Source organism: Meles meles, chromosome 3, assembly GCF_922984935.1.
Source record: "Meles meles chromosome 3, mMelMel3.1 paternal haplotype, whole genome shotgun sequence".
Lineage (NCBI taxonomy): Eukaryota > Metazoa > Chordata > Mammalia > Carnivora > Mustelidae > Meles > Meles meles.
Genome location: NC_060068.1, coordinates 108,074,611 through 108,099,209, shown reverse-complemented (window position 1 = coordinate 108,099,209; position 24,599 = coordinate 108,074,611). Strand labels below are relative to the sequence as shown.

General features: G+C 42.3%; 1 protein-coding gene across 2 annotated transcripts in view; it reads right to left on the bottom strand.

Moving 5' to 3' along the window:
* SPOCK1 (SPARC (osteonectin), cwcv and kazal like domains proteoglycan 1) overlaps positions 1–24,599 on the bottom strand; it is a 518,175-nt gene that overhangs the window by 464,096 nt on the left and 29,480 nt on the right. The gene's annotated exons all lie outside the window — the stretch shown is intronic.

Below are 24,599 nucleotides of genomic sequence, written 5' to 3'. Positions count from 1 at the left end.
TCTAAGTCACAATGCAGTGTGCTTCATAAAATTTCGGAGAGATGAACCAAGAAGATTAACAGCCAAATGTGAAACCAAAAACTCACCGAAGAAAGGGAAAACTTGACTAAGAATGGCAAATCTGTTCCAGCTTCAAGGCCTTTGCATTTGCTGTTCCTTCGGCTTGGCAAGGTCTATGCCCACAGGCCCCCATGGCTGGCTCCAATGTCCTTTTCTCAAAGGGCTTCCCTGACCACCCGCACCCCCCCCCACCATCTAATAAGACTTCCCCCATCAGTAGTCATCACCCTCAGAAATGATTTGCTGTGTTCAACTGCTTACTGCTTACTCCTTCATCAGAATAGTAGCTATGCATAGCCAAGAATGTAGACTGTTTTGTTCACTGGTGCTTTCCTAGGGCCTTCAACAGGGCCTAACACAGATTAGATGCACAACATTGGCAGACTCTATAATTGGACACTGAAATGAGCCATGAAGAATGGATGGGAATTTTCCAGGTTGAGAAAGGATTTTCCCACGAGGGCAAAAGTGTACCTGGCCTGAAGTTTGATGACTTCCCATGATATGAGCCTCCATAGTGTGGTAAAACCCTACTTACACTCTGAACCTCCACTTATCTTTCCAGAGGTTAGCACTCCAACAGTTCAGTCAGGTAACTAACAACTGTCTTACCCTATATTGCCATCAAAGCAGGAGACAGGGGCTCTCTCCAGCACCCAATGGAAAAATGCCATATGATGTGGAAAGACTTTTATGGGGGAAATTCACTGATAATCGAAGGGGTGACATCAAAACATTGCGATGGAAAAAAACTTTGAAAATTAAAAATTCAATCAGCAGATATTTTTGTTATTATATTATATAAATTTAAATCACATTAACAATTATATATTAACAGTAATAGCTGACACTTATGAAGCTCCTGCTTAATAGAGCTAGCATTTCGTTGATTTTTACATCAGTGAAGAGCTGAATTTATAACATAAAAATATATGCAAATGGAATCATTCATTCATTCATACAGCAAACACTGATTAGGTGCCTAATTTATGTTAGGCACTGCAGTGTAGCAATGAACAAGTTCCAGATCGCTTCCTCAAGGTGCTCACAGTCTAGGTGTGACACAGGAAGGAGTGATCAGCTGTGCTCCGGTAGGTCAAAAATAACAAAAAATTTACAGAGATCACATAATAAGGATGACGATGATATCAGCAAGGAACATTTACTGAGCAATTACTATGTCCCATGCTGTTCTAACATACACTTCACTCCCTTAATCTTCACAACATACATATGAGATAGACATATTATTACTTGCATTTTACAGATGAAAAATCGAGACACAGAACTTAAGTCACTTATCCAAGGTTGCAGAGCTGGTCAAAGTCTTAAGAGGTTGACTGTGCTTGACTTGGGACAAAGTAAAAAGTTCACCAAGTGGCTTGGTCATGTTTATCCATGTCAATACTCTTGACATTTTGGGACAGATAATTCATCATTGTGGGGCTGGCCTATGCTTTGTAGGAAGTTGAGCGGCATCCCTGCCCTCCACCCACTAGATGCTGGTAGCAACTGCCTCCTGTTGTGATGACCAAAAATGTCTTCAGACACTGACAAATGTCTCCTGGGGGGAAGAAGCTGAAGATCACTAGGTAAAAGGAAGAGCATGGTCAAGCACCTTGGTAAGAAATGGCACATCAGGTCTGGGAAACTATGAGTAACCTGATGTGGGGTCTGATTCAGGGAATGACAAAAGACAACATTACAGGGGTGAGCAAGAACCAAATCACAGAGAAGCCTTGTGGCCAACAGGAAGAATGTGGGCTTGATCTTGAGGACAACAGGGAGCCACTGAGGCATTTTAAGCAGGGACAGGACAAGACTGATTTAGGTTTCAGAAATATGGAGCTGTAAGCCAGAGAGAAGGTGGCTCAAAAATGATGTAGAAAGAAATTAGGGAGTGGGGGGCTGAATTAAGACAGTGACAGGAAGCCAGGGAAGAAAAGATGCCTTTAGAGCACTGGGGGTATGAGGGGCGGGCTCAGGTATGGGGTGAGAAAGAACACAACCAGCCCACAGACTTGGGTGGCTGGATGAACAGCAATACCACTCATGACAAGAAGAAGAAGAAAAGGAGCCCCACTTTACACAGACTTGAGTGTGAACTGCATCAGAGAGAGGCCCTCCAAGTAGAGACATAACTGTACCAATGGATCAGCCGTGTCTTGAACCTCGTGTCTTGAAGCTGGAGACAGATACTCGGAGTGTGAGGTATGTGTGGTTGTGAAGACTTCCCTGCTGAATGAAATTATGCAGGGGAGATGGACAAAGAAAGAACCGGCCTGAGGACAGAACGCTGAGGCATCACCAATATAAAAAGTCTGGGAGGAAGAGTAGGACCTAGACAAAAAGAGTCAGAGAGAACCAGGGAGGCCATGTCAGAAAACCATGAGAGAAAGTGTTCTGGAAGCCCATGGAAAAAAGGGAGATAACAGGTAATACCAAAGCCTAGGATTCATGTCTGAATGAGGAGGTATAACTAATAAGCACCCAGGCCATCAATTTGATTACATTCATAAAATACTTCCATGAGAAAAATGTAAGCTACTAATATAAATAAACATAATTCTCCAAATTTAGAGAGTTGAAGAGACTACCCAATTAAACATACTTACTTAATTCACTTGTGATCTCATTGAGAATGGAAAGTAATCCCAACATCAAAAGGCTGCCAAATTCATGACAGCTGAAGAGAGATTCAAATCATGACAGCTGAACATTGTGGGCAATGTAGAGCTTAGAATATAACATCCCAGTTCCATCCAAATTCCTTTTCATAACAACAGGAAGACCAATGTACAAGCTTATACTTTTGACAAATTATAAAATGATCTTTTCATAAGAGCCCCAGCTTGATTCTTGTTTATCTGGAAAAGTTCTGTTGAACTGTTGGAGGTTTTTACTAAAAGAGACACAGGTATGTTTCCAGAATATAAGGTCTTATCTGAAGCAACACTTCATATAGTAACACGCCTAGTATACATTTTATACCCAACACTTATTTGCAGTCTGTACATGCTTGGCTATTTGTCCATCACTCAAAGTGAATCTCTTTGAATTAGCAATTATGATGCAACTCCACAGTACTCAAGAAGTTGGCAAAAATCAATCCTGAGGCAGGAGATACACAGGCACACCAGAGGACCAAAAACAAACAAACAAACAAAGAAACCTGGTCTTCAAATATCTCAGGAAGAACATGAACTCCAGAATTCAGGGCTTAGAAACATTCTGCACCAAAAATTAGTTCCCAAGAAATGGTCCTGGAATTTCAGAATCGAAATCCATGGTGATCTTACACAACACTAACCTTTTCTCTTAGACATCTTACATTCTGTTCTGTTGCATTTTTAGATCTCTAGATAAATAGAATGGAACGTAAGCTTAAAAGACTTTATTGCTGGTTAAAATATTCACAATGCCACTATCTGCCACAGAGTCATGTGGTTAAGCGGGCAAACAATTATTCAATTTAATTTCATCTTGCAGAAGTTGAAAAACAAGCTGTAATCACAGTGGTCGCTGTTCATTTTATTCCAAAAGCCACCATCTTTTCTGTTCCTGATTGGATTTTATTCTTAGACACAAGAGAAGTGGGCTTCCACATTAAGCATGCTAATTCACAGAGCATTAAGAGGGCATGTGTAAATAAAATGACAGCTGGATCTCTCCTAAAGGGGCTTAATTCCAGTTCCTTAAAGAGACAGGGTCCAAGATGAGCCACCGCCCAAGTCCTGAACAATCTCACACCCCCCTGCACTGAGTCCCAGAAACCCACATAGCCAGGACTCCTTGTCTTTAGGTGAGGAAGGAGCCCAAAGCCACTACAGGTTATATTCTACCTGTGGCAAAGGCTCCAGGATTACACACACTACCTGCACTCTCCCAAGACCTTGAACAAGTTACTTAGTACCTCTTAGCCTCACTTGTCTCATCTGGTAACAGGAGATAATAATAGAACCTCCACCACAGAGTTAATGTGAGGAGCAGATAAAAGTGTACATATTAAGTGTTTATTTAGCACAAGACCCGACATGTATTAAGTGCCCATTATTATCATTATCTAATAAACTAATAGAGAGAAATTCATGCAATCGTTAGCTATGGCTGTATAACAAATCACCCTAAAACTCAGTGCCTTAAAAAAACAAGCATGTAGATCTCACAGCTTCTGTGAGTCAGGAACCCAAGTGCTCTTGGGTTCAGTGCCTCTGCCTCCAGATTTCTCAAAGGCTGCAGTCAGGCTACTGGCTGACAGCTCATTTGAAGACTCAAATGAGGGAGGATCCCCTCTCCAATTCACTCACATGGTAGTTGTCAGGATCCAGTTCCTCACAGGCAACTGGACTGAGGGACTCAGTTCTTCCCTAGACAGCAATGAGAAGCCTCCCTCAGTTCCCCAGCACACGGCCTGGGCCTCCCACTAGGCAACTTATAACAGGGCTTCCACCAGACCAAGCAAACAGGGTAAGAGAGAGGACACAAGACAGAAGCTACATTCTCTTTGTAACCAAATTTCAGAAGTGGCATCCAATATATTTCCAATATTGTATTTGTCAGAAATTAGTCTCTAGGTCCAGCCTACACTCGTGGAGGGGAGGGGGATTACACAAGGGCATGAATACCAGGAGGTGGGGATTATTAAAGGTCATCTTCGGGCTCTAGTGCATGGTGAAAAAGACAAAATTTTCACAATGAGTTTGTAACTCTTTTTTTCATTCCTTCAACAAATATTTGAGTATTTATTCCATATCAAGTGCCCAGAGACTATAATATAGAACAGAGACATGCCTTTGTTCTCATGAAGCTGATACTCTAGCAAGGGAAACAGACATCAAAGAAATAAACTATGATTGAATTAAAGTTGACAAGGGCCATGAGGAGGAAGACATTGTATAAATCTAGGAAGAATGGGATCCACTCAGAACTCATGAGGGCTTCCCTGAGGAAGAGAGGCAGGCTGAGGCATAAAGGATAAGATAGATTTCACCAGGCAAAAGGCAGGGCCAGGCAAGAGAACAGACGTCCAGACACAAAAGAATGGACCACAGGAAGGCTGTGAGGTCAGACATAACCTGCACATGCTGGGCTCAATAAACAGAGTGGTGGAGGCAGAATGGTGTCCAAGCAGGACTAAACAGGGAAGTTTCCAACTGACTCCTATTCTCAGCTACATTAAATTCAGAAAACACGATTCAGATATGTTGGCCCTTCATGGTTTGAGTTAGATCTACAAACCACCAAATAAACAGTGAATAAAACCCATGATGGGGGGCGCCTGGGTGGCTCAGTGGGTTAAGCCTCTGCCTTCGGCTCAGGTCATGATCTCAGGGTCCTGGGATCAAGCCCCGCATCGGGCTCTCTGCTCAGCAGGGAGCCTGCTTCCCCCTCTCTCTCTGCCTGCCTCTCTGCCTACTTGTGATCTCTCTCTCTCTGTCAAATAAATAAAAAATCAAAAAAAAAAAAAAAAAAAAAACCATGATGGTCTCAATCTTCCAGACCTTCAAACCTGCAGTGTCTTGGGGGCTTAGGGTTGTTTTAATGGTTTTTCCATGAAGACGGGCTTCCATACTAAGACACACTACCCCTAACCAAAATCAGATCTCATTCCAAAGGATTACTGCTAACTGAAAAGCACCCAGTTAGAATGATGAAGACTCCTTCTCATTCCATTTCATTAAATTCAATCAATTTTTCCATAAATAATGCCGCTAAATGACTCCTGGAGTTAAAGAGAACACAGAAATGCTGATCCATGGAGGAGGCAGACCGAAACACTCAAAAATAAAGATGCTTTTCTGTTGATTCCCAAGGTTAGAGAACAGACCCAGAAACAGCTGCAGCCCAGTGGGGAGTTAAATAAAGAACTTTCCTCCAAGGCATTCAAATTCTGTTCAATGCCCTCTCTTGCTTACTAGCAAGCTGCAAGTTCAAGTGTCAAACAGCCACAGAAGGACACATTTCAATAAGTCCGAAATCCAATACATTTGTACCAGAGAAGAAATCAGTAGATCTTCATTATTTTCATGCTAACCTGAGCTGAGCTACTTATGATAAAGAGCCGACATTGTAATCCTATTGACAAAAGGCTATCTTTGCTATCGATGCTGTGAAAACCCATACTACACTGTCATAGTCAATCCATACATAAGAACGTAATTAAGCTTTGGGAGTAGGTGACACATGTTTATTGCACTCAAAAGTTGAACGCCAACTGTCAGCTAGCCCTGGTAACAGCATGCTTCCAGCTGCACTCCCCACAGACTTAACATTAGGATGGAATTGCCAAAGTAAAGCCTACAGGCAGAACAAAGCAGAGGGGATCCAAATTGCATGTTCTTCTGGAGCAATGAGGTATAGTGGGATAAAACTGAGAAAGAAGGGCCACACACACACACACATAAAATCTCCAGCTGGTCGTCTGGTCGACCTCGTGATCATCATAGCTTCATCCATGATAGTGTGGAGAAAGGGAATCAAGAAGGATGGACCAGGAGAAAATAGCATAATGAGAGAGTTGAGACAGCTTTAAGGTAGCTATGGGAAACAGCAGGAGACTGGGAGACCCTACATTAGAGTTTTTTGGCTAGCAAAACAAGCCTCTGGCTAAAAGTTAAAAGTACTGGATTCCAGCCTCAAGTAATTAACTCTTTGGCATTTAGCAAACATCTTCAATTGAGTAATTAGCAAGTAATTATTGAGTAGCTACTATGTGGTCAGTGCTCAACAAGCTGTGGGGTTGACCCAAAGGAGGTTAAGGCTCCAATGCTGCCCTCAAGGAACTTAACATTTTAACTTGAGACTAGAAACAGATATGTACTAAAACTTCAGCTCTCTAGCACCTGCAAGGACTGACTCCTTGCTACCAAGGCCTTGCAGAGCTGGAAGCTAAAATTTTAAGCACAAGAGCTTTTCACAGCTAAATGCTTTTAAGATGGAAATCTTTCAGAAATATATGATCTTAGCATTTCCAAAGATTTTCAAAGAAAACCCTGCAGAAATGGTTCTGCTGGATATTAATAAGAATTATGCCCCAAAAGAAAAAATGTTAGAAGGTCTCATGGTCAATAAGTTTGCGAAACAATGGGTTGAAAAATTAAATAGGCTTCTTTCCTATAGGACTTCTCACAGCCTTAAAAAACTACTGTGAATTGTGAGCATCTAAAAGAAGGATATGATTTACTTCTCTAGGGAATCCTTTCTCTCATTGATTAAGGTTCTGTGCCATGTATTTTGGAAAGACTATGCTATACACTTCCCTTTCTCCTTAAGTAAATGCTCTTGCTGGCTCAGAATTGTCTTATCAGGAGGCTGAGTCACGGCCATGGGCTGAAGATGAGGGAGAACTGGACAGAAAATGCTTTCCCTCCACCAGCCACCCTTGGCACAATGAGCTGTGTCCGGCGGCAGTACTGCCCACCACCCAATCACACTGCACAACCACCTGTGTCATGGGAGGGATGCGGGGGGGGGGGGGGGGGAAGGCCTTCAGAGCAGCACCACCTGGATACTCTACCTGGAACCCAGATGCTAGCTATGAAGCTCCAGAATGTTCCACCCCCATATGCTGCTCCACTGCAACTTACCCACACGCTTGAAAGTCTCACTTCCTTTAAGAAGGTTCCAGAGCACACTGACCCTTTCCTGCCCCACTCAGAGCACAAATGGCCTGCAAGATGTTCTTGGCACCCACGTGGGCACTGTCATATGACCCTTCCCGTGGTTCCTTTTGGGACTCCTGTCCCATATGACCATTTCTTTGTGGAAGGATTTGTGGGCATACCTTCAGCTAAACAATGCATTCCACAAGGGCAGAGATATTCTATCTCCCTGGGACAGCAAGGACATGGGCTTTCAATTTTTTGCTGATGGACTGAAGAAATTTTAGAGAAAAATGCAGGATACTATGATCACAAGAGGTCAACCAAGCTGGGCCAGCCAGCCCCGCACTGGCCCACCTGATAGAAGTGCAATGCTGCTTGATTCACGGGTACAGTGTGAGTGGTGCAGTTGTCCCCCTGCTGTGACGGTGCCCCCGGGAAGAAGGCCAAACTTTCCAAAGTGTGTCTGCTGAGTGTGGTGCCCCCGAGGGCCCAGCAGGCCCGAGAGGGAGTCTGGTAGCTCTTGCTGCCCAAGAGCCATGGTATCAGCACCATTTGGGGATGATCCCAGTTAACAGGCTCACCAGAGGCGGAAAAGAAATCGGCCTTATAAAAGCCGTTGGTCCAGTCCATCACCAACATGAATGGCCACAGATCCTGGCTTCCCTCCCTGTAATACCTGAAGAGAGGACGTGCCTGGAGGAAGCTACCTCGAGGTCTGGTGGCCTATCTCTGGTGGTGCAGCAGGACAGTAAAGAGCACGTGTCTGGAGAGGGACAACCCAGGTCTGAATCACCACACTGCAGGGAACTGCTATCTGTCCTTGGGCAACGCGGTTAATATTCTGAGCCTCAGTCTCTTCACATATATAAATTGGAGTGAAATCGTTCCTTCTCCATTAGAATGCTGTGGGCATGTGTGAGATAAGCACACACAGGGCTGATCCCAACACTGGACACAGAGTAAATGCTCAGGGCACACTGGCCGTGGTTACCAACCACTGCTTCCCCTAACCACACTGGACTTCGTGCCAGCCTCAGCTCTGCCCAAATCTCCAGCCTAGACTGAGGTCTCCACAATCCCACAGGGCGATCCTGCACCAACCTCTTCACATAATATATGCTCAAGAAATCCAAAATATTTTTCACATAGTTACAATTGGAGATTTTGCTTGTTCCCCAACAAATCAGAATATTCCCCAAAGTCAAATTATGTGTGTTCTTTCTTGCTTCTTCACCTAATAGCTGTGAGGGCTTGAGCAGCCTCATCTCTAAAAAGGCAGATGTTCATAGCACCTACTTGGTTCAGTCACTGAAAAGCTAAAGATCAGCAGATCAGACAACAGGACAGACTGTGAGGGGGAGGGAGTGAGGCAGAGTTGGCAGCAGTAAGCGAAGGGTTCCTCCTCAGAAAGGGAGGGAGTTCAGCACTCCCTCCACCTCTGAGGAAACACAGGGCCAGATGGGCACAAGGGGCACAGGGAAACTCTGCTGCCTGGCCATCAGCACAGAGGGAACCACCAGTCCACATGCCCTGAGGGCATGGAAAACAATGGGGCCAAGTGACTCAGCCCAGAGAGGTTGTGCTGGAGAAGGGGAGCCTGCTGCTGACTGGGATGAGCAGAGAAGAGTGATCAAAGCATCCCCCCACTTGCCAGGGGCAGTCCTAGAGTCAGGCTCTCTATCCACCAAGGAATTCAGCTGGAAAGCAGCAGACCAAGGACTTAGGTTCATGAATTCATGGGAGGACATGACATCAGGGCACTGAGCTCAAGCGCTGCTAACAGACCATATACACGTTTAGAGGGGACCTTAGGAAGGGGGACACTTCAGGAATGGCTCTGTCTGGGGCTGCAATTTCCCAGAGGCAGAATTCCTGGTTGGGCTGGTGATGGTATCCCAGTCATGCAATCTTCCCTTTTAACATCCCTATTACCATCTGTCCAGAAAGAAGGGAGATCTTCCAGGAAAAAAAAGGGGGGGGCTTAAAAGAATGTTGTAGGAGACCATAAACAAGTACCTCAAGTATAAGGGAAATGCTCAGTGCAAATTAACACTTCACTATTGGGAAGTTTCCCTATCGGGACAAAAATTAGAAAGGCAACAACCCAGAAGGCTCACCAGCTGGGAGGAAAGAGGCACTCACATATGCTGCTGGTGGGGGTGTTCAGTAGGGCCACCCATTACAAGGGCACAAAATTTGGCAATACCTAGTCACCTCCCTAGCACATAAACCCTTTGACTAAGCAAATCTACTTCTGAGATTTAACATGCAGACGGAGCTGCACGTGAGTGAAGCATTCCTAACATCATTCATTGCCGCACTGTCATTAACAGCAAAACATAAAAACAACTCCAGTTTCCACCAACAGGAGGCTAGGTAAATAAAGTATATGCAGACAGTGAAATACTATGCAACTTAAAAAATAATGAGGACCCAAGAGAAAAATGGGCAAAATTCATAAGCAGTCCACAGAAAGAGACACACAAAAGATACAGAAAGATGCTCAACTTCACTTGCTATAAGAAAAATGCAAATTAAAACGACACCATAATACCATTTCTTACCTGGCATGGTTGTGAAAATTCAAAAGCTTCATCCCATAGTCTGTCAGAGAGGCTGACATGTCACTGCTTGGAATGCAAAATGCTTTAAGCCCATGGAGGGGGGATTTAGCAATATCTAATACAAATGCATATACTTTCACTCTGACCCAGCAATCCCACTTCTAGGAATCTACCCCAGTGATGTAACTCCACCAGCATGAAACAACGGACACACAAAGTTATTCGCTTACATCATGCATATGCAAAAAAAAAAAAAAAAAAATGCTGAAACAATCTAAGTGCCCATCCCCAGGAAGTTGGCTGAAAAAACTACTATAAAACCATACAATGGGACAAACTCTGCATCCTTATTAAAGAATAAGAAAGATCCTTATGGACCACTATGGACTCCTTCCAGCATATATTATTAAATGCCAAAAGCAAAGTGAAAAAGTACATATGATATACACACACACATGAGAAAAGAAGAAATAAAAACATACACTTGTTTTTCTAATGAAAAAGGTTACCTATAGAAGGTACATGTGACAGAGAGGAAAGGATGGCAATAGGAAGTAAGATTCCTAAATAGATCTTCTTATATAGTCTTGATTTTAAACATGTAAATATTTCATATTTTCAATAAATAAATTTTAAAATGACACAAGATGGAAGACTTGTTCAGTATGAACAGTAATAAACCTAAATGCATATTAAAACAGTAACAAAATGGGGTGCGTGGGTGGCTCAGTCGGTTAAGTGTCTGCCTTTGGCTCAGGTCATGATCTCAGGGTCCTGGGATCCAGCCCCACATCAGGCCCCCTGCTCAGGAGGGAGTCTGCTTCTCCCTCTTCCTCCCGGCCCTCCCTGCCTGTGCTCTCTTGCTCTCTCTGTCAAATAAACAAATAAAGTCTTAAAAAAATAATAAAAATAAAATGGTAACAAAATCACTTAGAAAATAAAAATCTGTTCAAGTAATTTTGCATACATGACTCTGACTACAAACTCTTGGTGGGACATGGTCTACGGTTTACACAAGAAAAACTGCAAAGTAATACTCTACTCAGAAAACTTGTGAGTACTTGCACGGGTGCTGTAATTCCCAGATTCTTTTACGTATACAAGAGGATAAAATAAATGAGTTGTATTGATAAGAACCAGGGGTCTCATTCTGGGAATAATAGAGAGTTATATCGAGGAGCATGTTGTGAGATTTACAATGAAAGTATCAGCATTAGCTCATAATTTACTCCATACCTAAACTGCACGCACTTAAAGAGTATAAAAGTAATGACGAGACCCAGGACCGATAAGCACACCCAACACCCAAATTCAGGTTTCTAAATACCAGTTCTCATAAGGAACCAGCACTCTTTGAATAAATGTCTGATTCCAGGAGTAGAAAAGGAGAAATACAAGATATCCCTGGGACATCTCATTATGCCAGAAAGCAAGGGAGTGTCCAAAAGGACATAAAAGCAGATGTTTAAGTGTTTCACACAGTCAAACCTGGGACAATTTAAGAATCAAGAGGAATAGGGGCACCTGGTGGCTCAGTGGGTTAAAGCCTCTGCCTTCTGCTCCGGTCATGATCCCAGGGTCTTGGGATCGAGCCCTGCATCTTGCTCTCTGCTCAGCAGGGAGCCTGCTTCCTCCTCTCTCTCTACCTGCCTCTCTGTCTACTTGTGATCTCTGTCTGTCAAATAAGTAAATAAAATCTTTAAAAAAAAAAAAAAGAATCAAGAGGAATAATGATGACAACACACTGACTGGTATTTTACGGATTTTGTTAAAAATGTAGAAAGAATACTTAATGGAAAATGATTACTTTGCTATCGCCAGTGTAGTAACTAATACAGGCAAGAACCACCAGTGGATGCTAAAACCATTGGGTAAAATGTTTTTAAGAACAAGATATTCACTGGCGCCCGGGTGGCTCAGTGGGTTAAACCTCTGCCTTCAGCTCAGGTCATGATCTTAGGGTCCTGGGATTGAGCCCCACATCGGGCTCTCTGCTCAGCAGGGAGCCTGCTTCCCCCCTCTCTCTGCCTGCCTCTCTGCCTGCTTGTGATTTCTCTCTTTCTCTCCATGTCAAATTAATTAATTAAATAATTAAATCTTAAAAAAAAAAAAGAACAGGATATTCACAAGGTCTCAAAATTAACCCCACAGATTATTAAATACAAAGGGCAGAGGGTGCTTTTGCAATAAGGGATCTGGTACACGCCACCTTAAACCTTCAAAGTAACCACCCCTAAATTGGCATTGGGTGCCTTACATGATACAGTGGGAAGTACAGAACATCACGCATGAGGTCTCAGGGGAAAAACGTCTAATCTGAATGGAATCATGAAGAAGCTATTAGACAAAAACAGATTGCAGGACCTTAAGCTGAACATCGGCCTCAATTCTTCAAAGACATCAGTGTCCTGAAAGGAACCCCCCTTTGAAAAAAAGGTGGCGGTACTCTTTTCTAGACAAAAGAAACATTACAACCAAAATCAATATTCAATATCTGCCTAGATTCTGGAGTGAAAAAAGTTACCTATGATATTTCTAGAAGAAATTTTTATGTACATTGGATAACATTTTTGTATTAATGGCAAATAATTTTATTATTTCAAATGTGGGGTACCATTTCACTTGTAAGAAATACATAAGATAAAGTTGTCTTAAAAGTAAAGAAGGAAGGGAGCACCTGGGTGGCGCAGTGGGTTAAGCGTCCGACTCTTGATCTCAGCTCAGGTCATCATCTCAGGGTTGTGAGATCGAGCCTCACACTGGACACCATAGTGGGCATGGGGCCTGCTTAAGATTCTCTCTTTCCCTCTCCCTCTGCCCCTACCCACTCCCTCTTTTAAAAAAAAAAAAAAAGTAATGAAGGGAGAAGTTCTCTGTTCTACTATGTCCAAAGACCCTCCTGAATATTTCACATCAAATAAGGCCAGATACAGAAAAATGTATACAGAATCCTACCTTGGCTTCAAGAATGGGTGAAATAGGATAAACTATACAATTTTATTAGCTTGTATATACACATGGAATTTGGGAAATGGTATACAAGAAATTATTAACAGCAGTTACCTGGGGCAGGTAGCAAAGGGGAGCAGGGAACAAAACGGTGCTCATAAGGGACAGAGTTGGGAGCAAAGGTATTCAATGGATATTCTTCAAATATCGGAGGGGGGGCGCCCAGGTGGCTCAGTGGTTCACCTCTTGATTTCATGTCTGGTCAGCATCTCCTGAGTCCTGGAATTGAGTGCCACCTTAGCTTTGCACTCAGCAGGGAGTCTGCTTGAGGTTCTCTGCCTTTGCCCCTCACCTGCCATTATGCATGCATGGTCTCTCTCCCTCTCATTCTGAAATATATAAATATTTTTAAAAATATTTGGAACCATAACTGTGTATTATCTACAACAAAAAGTGAATACTGTTTTTAGAAAAGGAACCCAAGGACCTAGAAAGTAGAAGGAATAGGTCAATGAAGGAAACTGGGAACTGTTGGAGAGAGGCCCTCATCTCTTTCTAGAAGTGTCAATGACATCCTGGGATGACAAAAGATGGTCTTCTTGGCAGAATGGGGAGAGTAGTGTGTAGTCCAACAGAACATGTCAAGAGTCTTAAAATTTTCCACATTCTTGTTTCCTAGCAATTCAGCAATTCTTTTTCTAAAATTTATGCTGAGGGAATAATTGTAAAGATAAACAAATATTTAATCACCAAAAATGTTCATCACAACATTGTTACACTAGGGGAAAATGGAAAATAGCCCAAATGTGAAAGCAAACAACAAAAGCTTATTTAAATAAATTATGGACTATCCATCTAAAGGGATATTAGGAAAATACAGTCAAAGTACATGACAAGAGAAAGAAAGATGTTTATTCAGCATTTTTAAATGAAAAGGGCACATCTATGACGTGATTTCATTTAAAATTATAAACATGTAGGTATACAAAGGCTAAACCAACATAGCTTCTATGAAATTACATGTACTTTATTTTTTCTTCCTTCTATTTATTTGCTTTAACTTCTACAAAAATATGAGCTTTATTTTATGGCTATAATTTTTTTTTAAGTAGTAAATTCATTTTTGTAAATAGGGGTGGAAAAGCTGTGTGTGGAAAGCTTCCGGAGAGGTATAATCCGGACACCTTTCCTACCAACGTCAAGGCTGGGCAGAGATTTGCAGGATACTCAGAGTTTGGGGAGCTCCTGGAACATTTCTCAGTATAACTTGTGGGGGTTAGGGGACTGGGAACCGGCTCGCTGGCTAGGATTTCAAAACAAACCTGTCAGCCTGCCAGCAACCCATATGAGCCGCTCTACACCAGAGTAGGTCAACATCCACTGGACCATGACGATGCTTCACCGCTCACTCCCCAGGGAATGATCACACTTGAGGGGTGAAACATGGCTTCATCTCCACAGAGCACCCCTGGCTCAGCTCCCCCGTCAGCTCAGGCGGCACCTGAAGCTAAAGACCACTGTAAGAAGCTGACAGAAGCGGCGCACACTTATCAGCATGTCCTCGTGACTCTGGGAAGAAGGACGCGGTCTTCAAATAACACCACTGAAAATCCCACTTTCTGTCAGCTTGCTGGCTGCCAAGCCAGCAGACAGAACGAGGTTTATTTCCAATAGATGCCCAGCATGCTCAAGAATGAAGGGTGGGAGTCCAATCCAGATGTGAAGCTCTCTCCAGCTTTCCATTAGCCCTCCTGCATGGCAAGTCTGTTACTCAGTCCAAGCCCCAGGCTCCTCAGGGATCTCTAGGAGAGCACCAAAGATGAAACCAGCTATGTGTAGAGAGCTCGGTACAACAGCTTGAGTGTATGTGTGCGTATACACATACTAGAAGGAGGACGGATAAAGCAAAATGGTAACGAGGCTGCCACAGAACAGCACCTAGCACACACTGTCTCACTAGACTCTAGCTATGATTATTACTGCGAAAGCGAAGATGACTGAGCTAGAGTCATCCACCAACAGAGCAGATAAACCAAACAGAAGGGTCTGAAACCCAACCCCGTGTGGTTACACCCAAAGTCTCCAAGGACATGACTGGCATCAGTATTCCAAAGAGGGAAGAAATCACTGCATTAAAGAAAAAAATCACATCCAAGTTCCACACAGATCAAGGACGCTCAGATTTGAAATAATCACTGGTTTCACTTTAAATGGAACATAAACTGAATGACTTGATAAAATCTCTTTTAAAAAATTAAACTCTCGGGGCGCCTGGGTGGCTCAGTGGGTTAAGCCGCTGCCTTCGGCTCAGGTCATGATCTCAGGGTCCTGGGATCAAGCCCCGCATCGGGCTCTCTGCTCAGCAGCGAGCCTGCTTCCCTCTCTCTCTCTCTGCCTGCCTCTCTGTCTACTTGTGATCTCTCTCTGTCAAATAAATAAATAAAATCTTAAAAAAAAAATTAAACTCTCTCTCAAGCCCCTCATTAATTTGAACAACAACAAAAAAAAATTTGCATTCAGCAGAGGTCTCAGGGTTAACCAAGACAAGTTGCATGTCTAGAGGATTTTTAAATTAGTATATATTAGTTCAATCTCCTATTTATCAAAGAACCACTATGCTGTCAAGCAAAGGGTTAGGCCCCTTGTATCCAAAGTGTTTGTTTCAGTGAGACTTACATTGCTCTCCAGGAAATTTGACACAAGACCCAGTGTGGGAATAAAATTCCTATATATTCTAGAAAAAAATGGGGAGTGGGGTGGTAATAAGCTTCCAGATGTTCAAAAACTACTCCTACCTAGAGATGGTTTTAGAAGTGGGCAGAGCTGATGCTACCAATACCTTGTATAGGCCCTCACCTTCTCCTTAGGACATGTGAGAAGAACAGAGTGGGAGACAGTGGTCATCAATCTTCTGGAAAATACAATGTTCAACAGGTTCCCCCAGTCATGTGTACGTCCCCGTTCAGGAATAAATTTTAGGGGTGTTATAGGAAAACAGCTTAAAAACTGGGGCACCTACAAGAGGAGAATATTTGTTTCCCCAAATGAAAATTTTCTCAGGCAGTGGGTTTGCTAGTCTCTCCTAGGACTAACTTCACAGGGAGAAGAAAACTCAAGAGGACTGGCCAAATCTAAAGAAGCCACAGCATTAGGGAAGCATCTGTCCCCACTGTTTCGGAAAGCAAAGTGATTGGAGTAGAGAGAACGAAAGAACACAAAAGGCAGCTCTAGCACCATGGTGTGTGTATCTCTCCATAGAGACCCCCTACAAAGTAAATGGTCTTATTAGCACAAGGATATGATACAGATGTCCAGGAGAACATGCTCCAGGAATATTATTGATGCCATTGACCAAATATAGGACTTCTCCTTCCAAGTACATGGTATGATTACCCTCAAACGCCCCCTGGAAGTGGAGTTTGGCCATGCAACTTCCTTGCTCAAGAAAAAAAAAATGGTGGCTCATCTAAGAAGATGCAGTGACTTGCTAAGTCAGGCTCTGCAGCATGATTCTGAAAGCATGGAGATGGAGTCTTCATCAGCCTGTTGTCCTCAGGGCAACACAGATCAGAGCCCCTACCAACCCGTGAGAGATGTATAGCATAAGGGGAAAATTAGCCTTCCTTGTTTTAAGACAGAAGAATGATTTTTAAAGTTGTTACCGCAGTATAACCTAACTCGTCCTCGCGGATAAAAAGGGGAGAGGAAAAAAAAAAAAAAGAGGCTGATCTGGGTGAATCCACCACATGGGGGAAATTATGTAATAGGCAGGTCCCCTGCCTGGCCCTCCAAAAGGGCCCACCTTGACACCCACCCTGGGAGGAAGAGGACTAAATCAGCAAACCTGCAAGTCTATACTGTGCAGGAGAAGAGGAAAAGATTCTTCAAATCTGGTAGGAGATAGAAGTTTTCATGTCCACCGGACGTAGTTTTAAAGCCCCAAATGATGGGAGACTATGGAATCTCCTCCAAGATGTTATTCAGAGAAAGCAGAAATTAAAAATAAACAAAGTTGTCTCATGTTTATTTCCCAAACTGAAATTCCTCAATAAGCTGGTTGCTCATACGTGTTTGATAAACAAGGACATGTGTTTATGACTGGTCTCAGAAAACTGCAGCTGTTCACATTTGCTGTCCTTAAAACACACACACACACACATATTACTAAAATAATTCACAAAAGACAATCAGTACTGCCCCAAATAATCAGTTCTAATCAGCCCTACCAACCATAGCACATTAATCCTATTATGTGGGCTTCCTGCTTCTCTTTGAGATGAAGTTGTTTTTCTCTGCACAAAGAAGGTACACCCTACAGGGAGAATGAAAAGATTAGGATACCTGAAAATAATGTATTTGAGGGAAGTAGATTAGAACTCAACTATTACCATGAGAAGGGTGTGCAGTGAAAAGCCAAAACGTGGACCACAGGCACAAAGGAGAGGTGATTTGTGAACAGGTAAAGGTTCTCCAACTTCCCACTCAGTTTGACCCACCACCTATCCTCTACAGAACAATTTTGTCTCTTCTCAGCCTAGGCATCATGGGGGGTAGGAAAACAAGGTAAGAAGCCAGAGGACGCTGCAGAGCTCTTAGCCAGGAAAGACCAGGTCTAACTATAAAACAAATTGCTGGGAGAAGAGGCAGGAAAAGGAGAGGTTTCTTGTAGGTACTGTCATATAAAAGACTCCTGGGTAACACAGGGACCCAAAGAATGAGAAAGACAAGAATACAGCTTTTGAGAACTGTAGCTGTGTGTTCTAATTAGGTCTTGTTTAACATGTGCTGAAGGATAGAAGGGAAAACTGGAATCCCTTTTGAAATCCTCTGCAGGCTGGGACGGACTGTGCACCTGTGAATGGAACTGTAAACAAAGCTGCGGCCGTGTGGAACCCGAGCATTTAACTGAGCCACAGACAGTGCCACAGAGACTCCTATGTAACTGTTTATCCAAGTAGAGCAGCCAGCTCCTTAGGGCCAAGATGTATTCATGAGTTTCCGCCTTCCTGAGTCTGGCACCATGCCTAGCTCAAAGGTATTCAATAATTAAGATGATATAATCTCTCTCAAACTCAAAAATTTACTTGACCAACGTAACAGAAGAAAAGTGATTCTTAACCTGCTCCCCTTATCCATTGAACCGAGTTTCCTGCCTATGTATCAACAGTCGTCATCTCTGCAGAGGCTCAGCTACTCTGCAGGCCGGTTCCGTGGGCTATGAAAACAGCTCACACAAATACTAACGCTGTGTAGAGGAGAGAAAAGTACCTGATAAAGCCACTGTAGAAAATAAGTTTGGGTATGTAACGTGTGAAGGCCCCACGTTAGAGAACTACGTACAGAGTGGCTAAGTCAGTTACAGACCCACAAAGGGGTCTTCCAAAGCTGTGGGAAGGAGAGCAGAGCTGTAACAATAGAGGTCTTCTTCTCTTTCCTTCCTTCCTCCTCAAGTATGGCCCAAAATTCAGTGGAACTTTTGACCTCAAGGCTAGAAAAGAGAAAGAGCTTAGCAGCTTGGTTTAGCATCACACAGGAGTTATGCTGACAGGAAGTTAATCTTCCAAGTGGAAAGGGTCTTTGAGACTCTTGCAAAAACAAGACCTTTTCTCCATACTTCTACCCATGCCTAATTTCTCATTCCTAGGAATGAGACCAAACAGGGCTGAGATAGCAACCCATGCTAGACGTTAGGGGCAGTAAGTGGTGAGGATTGAAGACAGATGCAGAGTAAAGGAAAAATAGAAGATTGGTCTTTACAGGTGGGAAAGGGACACAGTAAAAATGCCCAAGGGCATTTCCATGGGACAGGACACATGGTACACCCCATAATCCTGAGCTAAGTCTTCACATCCATGAACAGAAGCTACAGAAATAGCCAAACAGACACAATACATTACTGTCCCCATCTCCACAACAATATGAACTCGGTATGGACTCACACCCACTGAAATCTGAAGCAAAGGCTTCACAAGATATGCACTGGGAAGCTGACAACTCAACCACCTTCTTGTGGGCTGTGTCCCCTTTCCCCTTGCAAGGAAGAGCGCTACAATTACACAGCATAAAAGAAAAGGCTCCCAGTACAACCTTAAATATGTACTGTACATCCAGCAGCCTCGGAGAGACCAGAATTCATCAGCACAGGTCCTGGAAGGCAGGAGCTCACAATCCAGGTGTGTCTCCAACAGATAGAACAAGAACTCAACCTGAGGAATGCATAAGCCAGGAGAGAGAGCCACGTGGCACTGGCCATCGGTGCTATGGAATTCAGAAGAGTAGGTCATTAAAATCTGTTGTAGAGGATGTGAAAAAGAAGTGAGTTGTGAACAGAGATCACCTTGTTGAAAATAATGGCTACTTCCTAGGATGTGTGGTAAAACAAGATCCAAGGGAGAGTAACCAGGCCATCCATCTGGAGACTATCACTTCTTTTAGGGAACAGAAATATTTTTATACTGAATTTTCCGACTCCTCAGGGAAACAAAATCAAACAGCCCCTCTGATTCACAGTGCAGCCAATTTACAGTGACTCACAGGTAAATACACGTCTCACACAAAAATTCCCCATGACTGTTTATCCTGACAAAAATAATAAAAATTGCAGGATCTCTATTACACCTGATTGGCTGCAATAATGCATCACATTTCCTGAGGATATAAAATATAAGGTATTTATTTGATTGATCCCCTCTTCTCTTGGCTCTGGAAAAGTCAAATCTAACTGGAACAAGAGGAGTTTATGCCTTAGAATGTACAGTCTATGAGGGCATAAAATTTTGTATATTTTGTTTATGGCTATACCCCAGAGCCTAGGACAGTACCTGGTAGATTTATTTCTTAAATGAGCAACGGAGAGAAAGGTTCATCATATGCCCCTCATGCTTAACTTCATCTAGTTAGACAACACCTTACATTAAAAAACAATCATCAGGGAGTGATGTCACCAAGATAGCAAAACAAGTCATTCCTGTCTTTGCTCCCCTTCATGAAAACAACTAACAACTACTCAAGAATAGGACACCACCAAGAGAATCCCAGAATAGGAGAAGGAAACTGAAGCATGCTGTATAGGAGAGAGACCAAGACTGTTAGAAGGTCAGAGAAGTGGATACACATTGAACACATTGCCCCTCTCCCAAGCCAGGTCAATATCAAGAAAAGAGGTCTCCTCTGAGGCTCCAGTTCCTCCAAAGGGAAAAAGGAGTGGTATCCACCCACAGGGGATACCAGGACCCACTTGTAGCACTGGGGTCACTTTGTGAGAGCTCCCATTCTGATCTCACCCCACATATATCGTAGGGGAACCTGCAAGGTTCGATGACTAGGAATCTGACTCTAATGGAGAAGGAGGGAGAGACCTGCAAACACCAGTACATTGATCCTGGAAGACCAAATTCATATCTGCAGTACCCAAGTAGTCCCAACCAGCAGTTTTGCTCATCGGTACAACCCACTAGGGGTGTACTCTGACCAGGAAATATGGTGGGGTGCAGATATACCTGATTCAGATTCTCAAATGAGAAATTTTGCAGCCCTAGACCTAGTTTTCCCATGCTCAGGCAAGGAATGGAATTATGGCCCTGCCCACTGTGCATAGTAACTTCCAGCTACATCTAATCAGGACTGGAGACAACTCCAGGAAATTATGTGGCCCAGGACCACTTGAGCCAAGAGGTGGGAAGCAGAGCTGGTTGCCCTCAGATCAAACCAGTTCCAGGCATAGAGGATTCCTGTGCTATGCACAGGGATGGGGATTAATTCACTGCCAAACCAACCCCTCCCAACCAGAAAGCCTATTCAGGAACCTGAGAGTAACCTGGAGTGGCCTGTCCCCCTTCCTAGCATGGATGCTGATACATAACTCCAACCACTATGAAGTATGAAGTATTTTGGCCCCATCTGACCATAAGGGAAGGTCACAACTCCTGCAAGTTGTGAGGACCAGCAGTGCTTGATCTTGATGGGGCAGGCAGTGGCCCTGTTCAGCTCTCAAACTTGGAGTGTGGGTCAGCTTGAGTTAAGACAACAAAGAGTTTTACTGGTTTTAGAGCAGCTTCTCCTGCTGCCTCCAGGCAGGGAATCTAATTCATAACCCTGCTCATTACTGAATATAGTCTTCAGCCTGTCCCACCAAAGAACCTAAGCCAGAGCACAGAGGAAGCCACGTAGCCTATTTAATAGCTCTACATAGAGCGGCACTTGAAGAGAAACCACAGCAAGTGGCTGTCCCCACCTACAGAGCAAAACTAATGGCCTCACCTGACCAGGAAATTCAGTGCACACTCACTCTGGTTTGATTTGAGCCTCCAAACAACAAGCTATACGGGCATGGGTCCCACCCCGCTGACTTGCACCAAGACCCAACCATCAACTAAGCCTGACCAGAGAATCCATGCAACAACAGAGCCATCATACAGCCTTACAGTGGGTAGGAAACAAAGTCAGCAGTTCTAGCTAATTTTTCCTAGAGGAATACCCTCCCATCCCTGTCCTCAGAGCTTAAACAGTTGTCTTTCCCAAAACTAGGTCATAATAGCAAGTCCCACCTGCCAAAGCAAATTACCAGCAGAAACACTTGTAAACCCACAATGAGTTGATCGGTAAAGAAGGATCTACAAAGTCTGGAAGAGGAACTCACTCAAATGCAAAGATACCAATGTAAGGAATCAGGGATCACTAAAAAATCAGGTAAATATGACACTACCTAAGGAAACTAATAAAACTCTAATAAGTGACCCTAAGGAAATGGAGATCTATTAACTGTCAGACAAAGAATTCAGAATAATCGTCTTAAGGAAGTTTAGGAACTACAGGAAAACACATGCAAACAACTAAACAAAATTATGAAAACAATACATGGACAAAGTGAGAAGTTCAACAAGGAAATAGCAATCTTCAAAAGACCAAATAGAATCCTATAGTTGAAAAATAAATAAATGAAGTAAAGAATTCAACACAGAGTTTCAAAAGTAGACTCAAACATGCAGAAGAGGGAATTAGTGACACAAAAAATAAAAATATTAGAAATTACTAGTCAGAGGAGCAAAATTTTGAAATGAATCACAAAGAGTGAAGAATGCCTGCAGGGATTATGAGACATAATGAAAAGAAACAATATTTGCATTATGGGAATTCCAGAAATGTAAGAGAGAAAGGGATAAAATGTCTATTTAAAGCAATAAAGGCTGAAAACTTCCCAAACCAGGAAAGAAATGGACATCCAAATCCAAAAGGCCAAAAGGATCCCAAATACAATGACTCTGATTAAGCCAACACCAAGGTACATTATAAATGAATTGTCAAGTGTCAAAAACAAAGAATTTTAAGACTAGGCAAAGAAAGAAGTTACACACAAAGGAATCCCCATAAGACTTTCAATGGATTTCTCAACAGTAACTGTTCACCTCAGGAGAGAATGGAGAGACATTTCAAAATATTGAAATAAAGTAATTGTAAAAGACAGTAACCATATGGTTTCACTCATATTGGAATATAAGAAACAGCATGGAGGGCCATAGGGGAAAGGAGTGAAAACTGAATGGGGAGTCATCAGAGATGGAGAAAAACCATGACTCTTAACTACAGGAAATAAACTGAGGGGTGCTGGAAGGGAGGTGGGTGGGGGATGGGGCATCTGGGTGATGGGCATTAGGGAGGGCACATGATGTGATGAGCACTGGGTGTTACACACAACTGATAAATTACTGAACACTACATCTGAAATTAATGATTACTATATGTAGGCCAACTGAATTTAAATTTTTTCAAAAAGTAATTGTGAAGCAAGAATTCTATACCCAGCAAAACTCTCCTTCAGAAATGAAGAGGTAAAAGACTTCCAGAACAAATAAAAGCTAAGGAAATTCACTACCACTAAACCTGCCTTACATGAGATATATAGGGAGTTCTCTGAGTGGAAGTCAAAGAACACTAACATAAAAACCATGAGAAGGTAGCATAAATCTCACTCGTAATGCCACATATACAGTCTTTGTTAGACTCTACAGTTTGGTAATAGGGGTGCACATTCACTTACAATTCTAGTTTGAAAAATTTTTTAGAAGGAGCAAAAATAACCCTAGCTAGAATAATCTGTTATTAGTAACACAATATAAAAAAACATGTAAATTCTAACAGCAATAACTTGAAAGATGAGGGGAAGAAGAAATAACAGTGTTATTAAAGGTAAGTTGTTACCAGTTTAAAATAGAGTGTGGAGTGCCCGGGTGTCTCCGTAGGTTAAGTGTCTGCCCTCAGCTCAGGTCATGATCCCAGGATCAAGCCCCACATTGGGGGGTCCCTGCTCAGCACAGAGTTCTCTCCCTCTGCACTCACACTCTCCCCCTCATGGTAACCACAAAGGAAAATCTTTTAGTAAATACACAAAAGAATTTAAAAAAAAAAAAGGAAGTCAAAGCATAACGATACCAATACACATTAAACACAAGACAGAAGGATAAGAAACAAGTAATAACAAATGTACATAACAATCAGAAAACAAAGAATAAAATGGCAATAGTAGTTCCTTACCTATCTAGAACTATTTTAAATGTAAACAAATAAAATTCTCCAATTAAAGATAGAATGGTGGCATGGATTAAAAAACAAAATGAAACAAGGCTCAACAATATGCTGCCCACAAGAAACTCACTTTAGCCTTAAAGACATACATAGACTGAGAGAAAAGGGATGAAAAATGACATTTCAAGCAAATGATAACCAAAAAAAAAAAAAACAAAAAACACACACACAAAAAAAACAAGGGTACTCATACTTGTATTAGACAAAATAGAATTTAAGCTAAAAATGATAGAGACAAAGATAGCCATTATATGATAAAGGAGTTAATACATCAAGAAGATATAAGAATTGTAAATATTTATATGTCCATCAGAGCACCTAAATACATCAACCAAAAACTAACAGAGCTAAAATGAGAAATAAACAATAATGCAATAATAGTGGGGAATTTTAATACTCTACTCTCAACAATGGATAGACCATTTAGACAGAATATCATCAATAAGGAAACAGCAGATTTGAACATTATAGATGAAATGGATCTAACAGACATATACAGGACCTCTTATCCAACGACAGCAGAATACACAGTCTTCTCAAATGCACATGAACTTTTTCTATGATAGACCATATGCTAAGCCACAAAACAAATCTTAGCATATTCAGGACTGAAGTCATACAAAGTATCTTCTTTGACCACAACAGCTTTAAACTAGAATTCAACAAGAAAACTGGGAAATTCAAAAAACATGGAAATTAAACAATATTCTTATAAATAATCAATAGATCAAAAAATAACGGAGAAATAAAATTTTGAGAAAAACAAAAATGTCAACACAACATACCAGAACCTATAGAATGCAGCAAAAACAATTCTAAGAAAGTTCATAGCAAACATGCC